Source organism: Lepus europaeus, unplaced genomic scaffold (genome assembly GCF_033115175.1).
Source record: "Lepus europaeus isolate LE1 unplaced genomic scaffold, mLepTim1.pri SCAFFOLD_3_1, whole genome shotgun sequence".
Classification (NCBI taxonomy): Eukaryota; Metazoa; Chordata; class Mammalia; order Lagomorpha; family Leporidae; genus Lepus; species Lepus europaeus.
Genome location: NW_026909276.1, coordinates 6,003,206 through 6,015,527, shown reverse-complemented (window position 1 = coordinate 6,015,527; position 12,322 = coordinate 6,003,206).

The following is a 12,322-nucleotide window of genomic DNA, read 5'->3' as shown; positions in this document are numbered from 1 at the left end:
TTCTATGAGTTCCAGCAGTCTCTTAGTAGAGTTCTGTGGGTCCCCTAAATAAAGAATCATATCATCTGCAAAGAGGGATAGTTTGAGTTCTTCCTTCCTGATTTGTATCCCTTTAATTTCTTTTTCTTGCCTAATAGCTCTGGCCAAATCTTCCAGAACTATATTGAATAGCAGTGGTGAGAGTGGGCATCCCTGTCTGGTACCAGATCTCAGCGGAAATGCTTCCAACTTTTCCCCATTCAATAGGTTTTTGGCCGTGGGTTTTTCATATATTGCTTTGATTGTATTGAGGAATGTTCCTTCCATACCCAGTTTGCTTAGAGTTTTCATCATGAAAGGGTGTTGTATTTTATCAAATGCTTTCTCTTTGTCTATTGAGAGAATCATATGGTTTTTCTTCTGCAGTCTGTTAATGTAGTGTATTACGTTGATTGTTTTGAGAACGTTGAACCATCTCTGCATACTGGGGATAAATCCCACTTGGTCTGGGTGGATGATCTTTCTGATGTGTTGTTGCATTCTATTGGCCAGAATTTTATTGAGTATTTTTGCATCTATGTTCATCAGGGATATTGGTCTGTAATTCTCTTTCAATGCTGCATCTTTTTCTGGCTTGGGAATTAAGGTGATGCTGGCTTCATAGAAAGAATTAGGGAGGATTCCCTCTTTTTCGATTGTTCTGAATAGTTTGAGAAGAATTGGAGTTAGTTCTTCTCTAAATGTCTGGTAGAACTCAGCAGTGAATCCATCTGGCCCTGGGCTTTTCTTTGTTGGGAGGGCCTTTATTACTGTTTCAATTTCTGTGTCAGTTATGGGTCTGTTTAGGTTTTCTATGTCTTCTTGGCTCAATTTAGGTAGGTTGTATGTGTCCAAGAATCTGTCCATTTCTGATAGATTTCCCTGTTTGCTGGCATACAAGTCCTTGTAGTAATTTCTGATGATTCTTTTGATTTCTGTGGTGTCTGTTGTTACGTTTCCCTTTTCATCTCTGATCCTGTTGATTTGGGTTTTTTCTCTTCTTTTTTTAGTTAGCTGGGCCAATGGGGTGTCAATTTTGTTGATTTTTACAAAAAACCAGCTCCTCGTTTGGCTGATTTTTTGTAATGTTTTTTTTGGATTCAATCCTGTTGATTTCTTCTTTGATTTTAATTATTTCTCTTCTCCTAATGGGTTTGGGTTTGGTTTGCTGCAGATTTTCTAGATCCTTGAGATGACTTGAAAGCTCGTCTATTTGGTGCCTTTCGAATTTCTTGATGTAGGCACCTATTGATATAAACTTTCCTCTTAACACTGCTTTTGTTGTACCCCAGAGGTCTTGGTATGTTGTGCTGTTATCCTCATTTACTTCCAGAAAATTTTTGATTTCTCTTTTAATTTCTTCTATGACCCATTGTTCATTCAGGAGCATGTTGTTCAATCTCCATGTGTTTGCACATGCTCTGGAGATTCCCGAATTGCTAATTTCTAATTTCATTCCTTTGTGGTCTGAGAAGCTGCATGGTATGAATCTAATTCTTTTGAATTTGCTGAGACTTGCTTTATGGCCTAGTATGTGGTCAATCCTAGAGAAGGTTTCATATACTGCTGAGAAGAATGTAAAGTCCTTAGATATAGGATGAAATGTTCTGTAGATATCTGTTAGATCCATTTGTCATTTAAATCTACTGTCTCCTTGTTGATGTTCTGTCCTGTTGATCTGTCTATCTCTGAGAGTGGAGTATTGAATTCCCCCAGTACTATTGTATTGGGGTCTAAGTCTCCCTTTAAGTCCCTTAACAAGTCTTTTAAATAAGCTGGTGCCCTGTAATTAGGTGCATTTACATTGATAATTGTTATATCTTCCTGTTGAATGGATCCCTTAATCATTAAATAGTGCCCCTCTTTGTCTCTCCTGACAGTTTTTGTGGTAAAGTTTATGTTGTCCGATATTAAGATGGCTACGCCCGCTCTTTTTTCATTTCTGTTGGCATGGTATATCTTTTTCCAGCCTTTCACTTTCAGCCTGTATGGATCATTGTTGGACAGATGAGTTTCTTGGAAGCAGCAAAAAGATGGGTTTTGTTCCTTAACCCAATCCGTAATTGGTGTCTTTTAACTGGAGTGTTCAGGCCGTTAACATTCATTGTGACTATTGAGAAGGAGTAACTTTGCCCTGCAATTTGCCAAAGGTATTTTCTAATATATGGTTTGAGACTCCTGTGATCTTTTGCTGTGAGGTTTCCTTTCTTTACCTTCTTTCATATTGGTGACCGTGTTTCTGTGTTTCTGTATGTAACAAATCTTTAAGCATCTTTTGCAGGGCTGAATGAGTGGTGACAAATTCTTTCAATTTCTGTTTGCTGTGAAAGGTCTTTATTTCACCTTCATTCACAAATGAGAGCTTTGCAGGATATAATAATCTGGGCTGGCTGTTTTTCTCTCTTAGTACCTGGGCTATATCTCGCCATTCTCTCCTAGCTTGTAGGGTTTCTGATGAGAAGTCTGCTCTGAGTCTAATTGGAGATCCTCTGAGAGTAATCTGGCGTTTCTCTCTTGCACATTTTAGGATCTTTTCTTTATGTTTCACTGTGGTGAGTTTGATTACAACGTGTCGTGGTGAGGATCTCTTTTGGTCATGTTTATTAGGGGTTCTATGAGCTTCCTGTACTAGGATGTCTCTGTCCTTCTCCAAACCTGGGAAATTTTCTGCTAGTATCTCACTGAAAAGGCCTTCTAATCCTTTCTCCCTCTCCATGCCTTCAGGAACCCCTAGAACCCGAATGTTGGGTTTTTTAATAGTATCCTGTAGATTCCTGACAGTATTTTTTAGATTTCTGATTTCTTCTTCTTTTCTTTGATTTGCCTTTTTCCTTTCCTGTTGTCTGTCTTCTAATTCCGATATTCTCTCTTCTGCTTCACCCATTCTGTTTTTAAGGCTCTCTAATGTGTTTGTCATTTGATCTATTGAGTTCTTCATTTCATTGTGGTTTTTTGTCACTATCACAGTTTCATGTTCTACTAGTTGTTTCATTTCATTTTGATTCCTCCTTAATATTTCATTTTCATGGGAGAGATTTTCTATCTTGTCCATTAAGGATTTCTGTAGTTCAAGAATTTGTTTTTGAGAACTTCTTAATGTTCTTATCAATTTTTTGAGATCTGCTTCTTGCATTTCCTCTATCTCTTCATCTTCATAATCTTGCATTGGCGTGTCTTGTTCATTTGGGGGCATCATAGTGTCTTCCTTGCTCTTGTTACCTCTGTTTCTACGTTTGTTTTTTGGCATGTTGGAGATAATTTATGTGTTTTTTTTTGTCTGTGGTGTTTTTTTCTCGTTATACTGTGCCTCTAAGTGGGCTGTCTGCTTTGATGGATCCTTAGAGGCTGTGATGGGTGTGGCGAGAGAGCTCCGCTTGATTCTTCAGGTTTAAGGCTGTGCAAAAAGCGACTCACCCAGATTGGTCTCTCCCTTGCTCCTTGCTGGATTGCTCTCTCTCTCTCTTTTTTTCTTGACTTATTTGGGAAGTAATTTGGCACAGGTGAGTGGAATTGAGTCTAGTTGAAATCTTGCCTCTGTGAGTATTTTTTTGATCTATCCCTGGGACCTCACAAAGAGTTTATGCAGCCCTCAATGTATTCTCAAGATTCACCAAATTCCGAAGTTACTGAGTTTGTGGCTGCGCTTTAGATATGTAAAATGGCTCCTGCTCTGTTTTGCTCATTGAGTGACAAGAGAGGCCTCTGCTTCCCCCCCCCCCCACCAATGTCTCGGGTTTCTGCTGTCTTTGTCTTACCTCCCTCCCGTTCCCGCGCTGGCGAGAGTCTGCGGCTCGTCTCTCGCAGTTGAGTTTCCACGTGGTAGGCTCCCTGTAGGTCCTCTGTGTCACATCCACAAGATCCGGAAGCGTTTCCTCTGCAGTTTTTTTCTTGAGTCTTTTCCTGAGGCTACAGTAATTCCACTTTTATGAAACTTTATTTTCCCAAACTACGGCACACGTCCTCACTATCTGCTATCTTGGCTCTGCCCCCTGGGATCTCTTGTCCTTAATGCACTGTACATTTTGATTTAATGCTATAACTAGTACTCAAACAGTATGTTTCATTTTGTGTTTCTATGCGGGTGCAAACTGTTGAAATCTTTACTTAATATATACTAAATTGAACTTCTGTATATAAAGAGAATTGAAAATAATCTTGATGTGAATGGGAAGGGAGAGGGTGCGGGAGAGGGGACATTTGGGGTTTGGGAGGGAAGTTATGGGAGGTGGAAGCCATTGTAATCCATAAGCTGTACATTGGAAATTTATATTCATTAAATAAAAGTCAAAAAAATCAACATAACAATACATAGGTGGTGAACTGGCTAATGGCAACATGTAAGCAAAGAACGATATGATGAATGTGTTTGTTATCCAATATTTGTAGTTTCTAATATATGAACTCTGAAGTATAAGAAGTAAAGCAATATAATAACTGTATTTTGTAATCCTACAGAACAGCCAATATGGGAATGTTGATCAAATACATTGAATATTTTAAAGTAGTGTACCTCAAAACTAGTACTTAGGAAAGATGCACTTCAAAAGTATATATCCAACAATAATGAAATAAAATTTTTAATTAATGTTTCTTATTTTCTCAAAATTATCCTCTCTTTTCCACATATTGAAAAACTGTTCATTTTCTGCTCTTTAAAAACATGTATAATATTTCAAATATCTTCAAACTTATCATTGGGTATATTTTCTCAACACATGCAATATTACCATTTTAGTGAACATGGGAGTGAGCATTACAGGATTTAAAATAAATGTGTATTGGGGCCAGTGCCGTGGTTCACTTAGTTAATCCTCTGCCTGCAGTGCCAGCATCCCATATGGGCACCGGGTTCTAATCCTGGTTGCTCCTCTTCCAGTCCAGCTCTCTGCTGTGGCCAGAAAGGCAGTGGAGGATGGCCCAAGTGCTTGGGCCCCTGTACCCGCATGGGAGACCAGGAGGAAGCACTTGGCTTCTGGCTTTGGATTGGCGCAACGCGCTGGCTGTAGCGGCCATTTGGGCAGTGATCCAATGGAAGGAAGACCTTTCTCTCTGTCTCTCTCTCACTGTCTAAATCTATCTTTCACATAAATAAAATAAAAATTAAAAAAAATAAAAATGTGTATTATAACATATTCTTAGTACCTTCAAAGCCTCCAAGTCACATAAATAAAAAGTTGGGCCACTTATGTAAGATATTTGACTGAGTTTAATTCTTTTTAACTAATATGCCATTATCAAGTGACAATTAGAAATATAAGTAATTCTCAGATTATGTAAGCATTAATTTGTATGTCTCCTAGAAAAAACATTTGACATCACTGTTTGAGTAGCTAAATGGGCCTTCACTGAAATAGAGTTTAAAAATTATTTTTAATACTTACTAATTTAAAAGCCAGAGTGACAATGAGAGAGCAGGAAAGACACAAAGCTCTTCATTCACCAATTTATAGCCATAATGACTCCAGTGGCCTAGGCTTGGGCAGGCCAATGTCAGGAACCAAGAACATCTGTAAGAGAGAACCAAACGCTTTTGCCAATGTCTTTCAGGGTTTCCCCAATGTTCTCTTTTAAGTTGTTCATGTCTGTTTTTTACATTGTGATATAGCAGCTTTATCATATTTTTATTAAAATGGAGAAATAAATATGTGATATGGTAAAATTGCCATGATTATAAGACATTAGATCTATCAAAACTTATAGCAAATTTGTTTCCAGCCTTTGTGATTCTATAACATTGATGTATTTATTACATGAGTCAGATTGGAACATAGAGTCTTCTAAACCATTGTGGATATGAAACTTGAAATTGTCTTTATTGGTCCTATATATGATACTGTGCATTGAATTTAGTACTAACTTGGAAATAAACACAGTGTTTTTTTTAAAGATTTATTTTTCATTTATTTGAAAGAGTTACAGAGAGAGGTAGAGACAGAGAGAGAGAGGGCTTCCATCCGCTCGTTAACTCCTCAGATGACTGCAATGGCCAGAACTGGGCCGATCCAAAGCCAGAAACCAGGAACTTCTTCCTGATTTCTCATACGGGTACAGGAGCCCGAGGACTTGAACCATCTTCTACTGCTATCCCAGGCCATAGCAGAGAGCTGGCATGGAAGAGGAGCAGCCAGGACTAGAACCCGGTGCCCAAATAGGATGCTGGTGTTTCAGGCCAGGTTTAACCCACTGAGCCACAGCACCAGACCCATAAACATAGAATTTTGCAGTGGAAAGTGTTGACTAGTGCTAAAAAACAAGTTACTGAATATTTTTTTTTTGTGAATTGCTACAATAGTGTGGGTCCTAATAATATTTTGGAGGCTGAATGGGATTCATGGGCAGGACCAGGAACATGTAGGGAACAGAATCTGCTACAGGTTCTTGTTTTATTTTTGTTGTCTTTTTATAAGGTTATTTGGTTTATTTTCAAGTCAAAGTCACAAGATAAAGGAAGGCAAGAGAGAATGAATATGAGAATCTTCTATCATCTGGTTCACTCCCCAAATACTCAACAATTGCCAGGGTTGAGCAAGGTGAAAGCCAGGAGACAGGAGATTCATCTAGGTCTCCCACTCAAGGCTTTGGGCCATCTTCCCTTGCAATCCCTGGCAATTAGCAAAAATTTGGGTTGGAAATGGAGTTGCTGGGTTGCTGGGACTCAAACCATGATCCATATGAGATTCTAGCATTGCAGCTGTTGGCTTAACCTGTTAAGCCACAAAGCCAGCTCCCATAACAGCTCTGCACACATTTCTCTCAGCCTGTTTATAGATTCATGTTGTCTTGCAGACTTTCCAAAGTTACATCATACAGCAAATCATTGCATTGTTCATTTTCACTTTATGCTACTCAAAGTAGTTTCAATTAAATTATTCATCAATAATATAAAGTATAGTCAATTACAAGATTTTCTAGTTTTTCCATATGTGAATAGTTTTCCAAATAAAAATAAATTCTATATTTGACAGATAGAAAAACACAAAGTAATCGAGGTAGGCTAAGAAAGACAGAAGCAGGGACAGCATTGTGGCATAATTGATTAACCCACTGCCTACAATACTGACATTCCATATTTAGGCTGGTTCAAGGTTTATCTTCTTCACTTCAAATTCAAATCCTGCTAATGCACCTTGGGAAGCAGAAGAAGATGTCCCAAGTGTTTGGGTCACTGACACCCACTTAGGATACCATGATGATGCTCCTTGCTCCTGACTTCAGTGTGACCCAGCTCTGACAATTGAGGCAATCAGGGGAGTTAACCATTGGATAAAAGACATCTCTCTCTCTTTCTTTCTTTTTAAAGATTTTTATTTATTTATTTGACAGGTAGAGTTACAAATAGTGAGAGAGAGACAGAGAGAAAGGTCTTCCTTCCATTGGTTCACCCCCTAAATGGCTGCTACAGCCGGAGCTATGCTGATCCGAAGCCAGGAGCCAGGTGCTTCCTCCTGGTCTCCCATGTGGGTGCAGGGGCCCAAGCCCTTGGGCCATCTCCATAGCCTTCCTGGGCCACAGCAGAGAGCTGGACTGGAAGAGGAGCAACTGGGACTAGAAGCGGCACCCACATGGGATGCCGGCACTGCAGGCAGAGGATTACTTAGTGTGCCATGGCACCGGGCCCGTCTTTCTTTCTTCCTTTCTTCCTCTCTTTCTTCTCTTTCTCTCACTCTCTCTCTCTCTCTTCTCTTTCTCTCTTCTCTTTCTCTCTTCTTTCTCTTCCCCCACTCTCTCTCTCAAGACTGCCTCCTAAATAAAGGAAATAAATCTTGAAAAAGGAAAATTAAAAAATTACTTATAAACTGATTCATTCCTCCCAAATACCTACAGTAGCCCAGACAGACACAAGGCTGAAGCTAAGAGACAGGCCTATCTATAGTTCTGTATTCCAAAATGAATGGAAAAGCCCAATTACTTGAATCATCATGAATGCCTCACATCTGTATTACCAAAAACCTGGAATCAGGAATGACAGCTCAGAGTTAAATTAGGTACTTTGAAGCAGAAATACAGGATTTTAACTGGTTTTAAACTTAAATGCCTACCTTCTATTTTTTTCTCAACTACTGTACCTGTTCTTCTGAAAATTTCTTTTTTTTTTAATTTTTTTTGACAGGCAGAGTGGACAGTGAGAGAGAGAGACAGAGAGAAAGGTCTTCCTTTTTGCCATTGGTTCACCCTCCAATGGCCACTGCGGTCAGCTCATCGCGCTGATCCGAAGCCAGGAGCCAGGTGCTTCTCCTGGTCTCCCATGAGGGTGCAGGGCCCAAGCACTTGGGCCATCCTCCACTGCCTTCCCGGGCCATAGCAGAGAGCTGGCCTGGAAGAGGGGCAACCGGGATAGAATCCGGCACCCCGACCGGGACTAGAACCCGGTGTGCCGGCGCTGCAAGGAGGAGGATTAGCCTGTTAAGCCACGGCGCCGGCCTGAAAATTTCTATCATGAGTTTGTTATGATTTCTTGTCATTCTTCTTGTATTATTCTACTTTCTTCTTAACATAACCCATCCAAATATTCCATACATTCTCCCATTTATCCCATCCTGTAGTTATTCTTTTCAGATCTGACCCTATTGGTTATGACACCCGCACTTCCCTCCAAGGTAGCTTCTCCCACAACCTTCTGACATAGTTGCTATTTGGTGTTGAATACTTCTGTATAGCTATCCAGGCTATATTGCATTTCAGGCTGAACATGTCTAAAATAAAAGCCATATGATTAATTTCTGAATTTACATGTATAAGCTATGAGCTAGATTTTGCTAAATCATCATAATGGGATTTTCTCTATTTTCCTTCCACTTTCTCATGTCTAAATTCATCTGGTTTCAAATCCTGATATTTTGTTGTGTTTTTTTTTTGCTGTTAAATATTTATTGTAATATCTGAAACCTATAAAAAGAGTAAGAAAACATATGTATCATTGTATTTATAGAATTGTTTACGAATTACATTAAATCTGTTCTCTTGATATTTGTGAAATAGAATATAATTAATATCATTTTCATTATAAAAATGAGAAATGCCACTTTTGACAAACATCTGAAAATATATATTAGCTCAATGCTGAGCTTTTATTTCTTCCTGAGATGGAGTGACAGACCTAGGAGTCAGTGGAGAAAAGCAGTCAGTATTTAGGAGGTCCATGAGAACCAGAGTCAAAAGAAAGATTCATAAATAAAGGATACATAGAACATGAATCTGATAGATTTTATTTGTGTTGAACATTGTCCTGATGACTAAGATGCCTCTTCAGTGGTGAGTCTGTGTCACAAGAGCTTAAGTTGTCAGTTGGAATGCCCACATACCATATCAGAGTTCTTGACTTGATCCCCACTACTCTTCTTTTTCTCCACTTCCTGCTAATGTGCATCCTGGAAGGCAGCACATGATGGCTAAAATATTTGAATCCCTACCTCCCAAATGGGTGACTGAATCAAGTTGAAGTATACTTGCCTAATTTTGGATGAAGTGATTTTTTGGACAATGAATTGGAAGGTGGAAGATTTTCTCTCTGCCTTTTAGTCAAAATGAAAACAAATAAATAATAATTTTGAAAATAATGCCTCTGACATCACCTGAATTCCAAATAGATTGTGTGTGTTTAAGTCCTGAATCTGCTTCCAATTTCAGCTTTCTGCTAATGCAGACTCTAGGAGGCAGCAGGTGATAACTCAGTATTTGAGTTTTTGTCGACAACCCAAGAGACCCAGATTGAATTTTAGGCACCTAGAATAAACCTGGCCTAACCTTGGCTTTTTGTAGGCATTTGGAGAGTAAAAAGCTGATGGAATTTCTATATCTCTGCATGCATCTATCATAGCAAGAGATTATGGATGAGCAATCTAATATTTTGTATGATAAAATGTATAACCTACCATTTGACATTTTAAAATGTACATTTTTGTGGTTATTTTAAAGTGTACATTTTGTGGTTATTTTAAAGTGTACATTTTGTGGTTATTTAGTACATTCCATTCATCTAAATTTTTTTTTTATTTTCCCCAGGTAAAACTTTGTGTGCCTCAAAACATTAAATCTCTGTCCTCCTCCAGTCACTTCATTATTTTATAACTCTATGAATATGTGTCGTCTGTTAACCTCATATAAGGCAAATCACAAAATAGTTGTCAGTATGAAATGGCATATTTTATGTAGCAGTATTCCTTCACAGTTAGTCCGTACTTCAAGATTCTTTTAGTAAAGTTTTCTAATAATTCATAGTGTGTTGATATGCTTTGCATATGATTTGTTGGGAACAATTCCCTATTTGAGGCATTAAGAAGGTGGAAGTTTAATCTTACAATGGTGTTCAGATTAGATCCTTTGAGAGTTTAGTAGGATTAGATAAAGTCATCAGGTTGGGTTCCTCAGGATTGCTTAGATTCTGACACCTTTAAAAGAAGTCAGAGACTATTGGAGCAATCCCATACTCCCTGTTTCCTTCTTTGTGATGCCCAACACTGTCTCTAAACTTTCTGAGAAGATGAACGGCTTCTACAGGCCTTAAGTGCTGTTAGCCATATTATTCACATTGTTTAACAAATACAACAGTAATCACACGAGTATTTCATGATAATTTATCTTTCTCTAATATTGTGTGCACTTTTTTTTATAATGGACATTGCAATGTATATGAAATGGTATTACACTCTGTCATTTGCATTCACCAAATGATAAGTAATATTGAGAATCTTGTGTGGTATTAGCCATTTGGATATACTCTTTGTAAAAATGTCTATTTCTTTTTTCATTTTAGAATCAGTATTTACTACTTTTTATTTGCAGGATTTTCGTATGTTGGATATATTGCTTATAGTAATCTTCTGGGCAATACAATTTCCAAGTATTTTCCTATGAAATTGGTGTCCTTTTCACTTTTTTGTGAGTCTTTCATATACAAAAAGTTTTCAATTTTATAGTTCCTCTTAACATTTGTTGCCCATGTTATTTTAAATTCATAAGCATATCTTTATATCATAAAATATGAACTGCTATTTATTTAGAAACCAATGCACATTAAATTTAGGGTATATGGTGACTGAACTATCCTTTGACTCTGTGACTTTTTCATTGTTCATAACAATGCTAAGTTCTCTGGGGTAAGTTCCTAGGTCCAGCACATATTGAAAATGCCTTATGGCCGGTGCCGCGGCTCACTAGGCTAATCCTGTGCCTTGCAGCGCTGGCACACTGGGTTATAGTCCTGGTCGGGGCGCCAGATTCTGTCCCAGTTGCCCCTCTTCCAGGCCAGCTCTCTGCTGTGGCCAGGGAGTGCAGTGGAGGATGGCCCAAGTCCTTGGGCCCTGCACCCCATGGGAGACCAGGAGAAGCACCTGGCTTCTGCCATCGGAACAGCACGGTGCGCTGGCCACAGCACGCCTACCGCGGCGGCCATTGGAGGGTGAACCAACAGCAAAAGGAAGACCTTTCTCTCTGTCTCTCACTGTCCACTCTGCCTGTCAAAAAAGAAAGAAAGAAAGAAAGAAAGTGCCTTTGAAGGACTTCTGAAAATTTACCTGCTAAAAAAACTAGGAAGTTTCAAGAAAGGTCAGTTAGTTTCTGGGAAACTGCAACTTAGCAGATAACAGGGAATAGTAGTTTGGAAACCCCCCTTGTGCAATGGTTAAGATAAGTAAAACTGATGTGTACTGAGATAAGCAGGAATGCTGTATACTAAACAAAAACCCCCTTCCCCTTTGTATTCACTTGCTTAAGATATCTTTGTGGTTTTTGCCTTTAAATACTGCCTGTAACCCTTGTCCAGTACCTCACTCTCTCTCAGGAGGGAGGGGTCCGTTTTGCGCAAAACGTAAATAAAGCGGCCTCTTGCATTTGCATCGTCTGGTCTGAGGATTTTTGAGTCTGGGGTCGCGATCTAAAGGACCCAGCGGGGATTAGGGTCTTTCATTTGGAGGTCCCACTGAGATTTGACGACCCATGACTCAAGCCCTCAAAAGGCCAGCCGGAGGTAAGGCAATCCCCCTCTCTGTGTAAGTGTCGTGATGTGTGTTTGTCTCGATTAGCGGCGCCTTCTGAGATTGTGCCTGTACAGGACCTGTATCTGTATCGGACCAGTGGGGGAGACAGACGTGTCCTAAGATCCCTGATGTTACCTTGGAGGATGCTCCAACAGTGTTTTGGGGGGAAGGAGAGAGACCACATCTTTCTCCTTTCCGGGGAGAGCCTGGCTATCACGCCGCTCCCATCTGAATATTTGAGTTTTCTGTTTTGTCGTACCGTGATTGTACGTGTTGTGTCATTTGTTCTTTGTGTGTCTGTGTTTTTATTTTTATCTTCCCTGACTTTT